At 47.9% G+C, this 1383-nt stretch overlaps 1 pseudogene; it reads right to left on the bottom strand.

The window, feature by feature from the left end:
- Nucleotides 1–1273: 1273 nt before the first annotated feature.
- Nucleotides 1274–1383, bottom strand: LOC130363290 (U2 spliceosomal RNA; annotated as a pseudogene).

The following is a 1383-nucleotide window of genomic DNA, read 5'->3' as shown; positions in this document are numbered from 1 at the left end:
AATAAAATTGTAGAAATACCAGTTTTTTTGTATTTAGGACATTGTTATTGACATTTTTTTTACCTTTATGGCCGTATTTGGAATTGTAGCAATTTTTTTTAAATAGGATGCAAATGTGGGCAGAAGTACAGCATGTGAACATTAAAAAAAATCGCTATGTAAAAACTGCACCAAAGTACATTTTATGCTTAGATTCTGTCCAAATTCTGTACTGTAGTTTGTGGATGCGATTTCTAAAAATTCAGTGTGGGTACTGTAATATGCTGCAGATGTTACACATGCTACTCTGTTGCAGAAAATACACCAGATATCTGACTCTTGGCAAAGCACCCCAAAGTATATAGGCCTCATTTAGCCTGACAGATACAGGGGGGGGGGGGGAACTACCTGCAGGGGGGTCCTAAATGCAGAGGGCAAACTACCTACATGGATCCTGTATACGGGGGCAGGCTGTCTACAGGGGAATTATTATTATTATTTTTTTTTTTTTTTTAAAGCCGAGGAACGTGCTTTCGATTCACCCAAAGTGCAAGAAAAAGTGCAAACGTGTTACACTAAAAAAACGTGCACAAAGGATGCGGTCTATCGCAAGCCCTTCTCCGATAGGAGAGAGGCCCCCCAACAAACCTTACCCTTCGCCTCCGGACCAAAAGGTACCTGCGAGGTTCCAGGTTCGATGTCCCTTTTCGCCGAAGCTACTAGGGGACCACAAATGCTCCCGGCATCCCCCTTGGCGTTAGCCAAGGTATCTGCCCGCAGAGCCGATTACGGTAGGTACCCTGCCAAAGCAGGAGTACCCGGGGTGTTTGCAGGGAGGTGCGGAACCTAATGGCCACACACACCTCCCCTAGACCGCCAGGAGGGACACCCAGAAGGGCTACCGCATCCTGACAAATCCTGTGAACACACAACACGCAAAAAGTGACACAGTGAGACAAAAAGGAAATAAATAAGTGAATGTGTGCAGATATACTGCCCGGACATCCGGCCGGATCTATAAAAATTTCTCTGATCCTAGCCAGAAGGCCGGGAATAAAGAGGTGAGTGCCACAAGGTGAAGAGATTATGGTGCCCGTGCTTCAACTCAGTGAGTCTATTCTCCCAGTGAGTTTCGGCACCTCGGGGTCACCACTCCCCGAGGCACAAAAGTACCTCGGCTCTAGACCCTCTCAGCCTCATGGCGAGACCCGGAGGGAACAGGTCACATCGGGGCAGCCGTCGAGCTGATTCCTCAGAACCAGCCCCGGAAAGCCCCGGTACACCTGCATCCTCCATGCAGCACCCATCCCCACCAGCCCCATACCGTCGTTACTGTACACCGGCATGAAAAACTGATAAGAACAGATACTACACTTGATCTTAGCCAAAAAGCCAAGAAGCGAT

This window comes from Hyla sarda, chromosome 3 (genome assembly GCF_029499605.1).
Source record: "Hyla sarda isolate aHylSar1 chromosome 3, aHylSar1.hap1, whole genome shotgun sequence".
Lineage (NCBI taxonomy): Eukaryota > Metazoa > Chordata > Amphibia > Anura > Hylidae > Hyla > Hyla sarda.
Note: the sequence above shows the minus strand (reverse complement) of the source record. Positions and strands in the feature narration are given on the sequence as shown.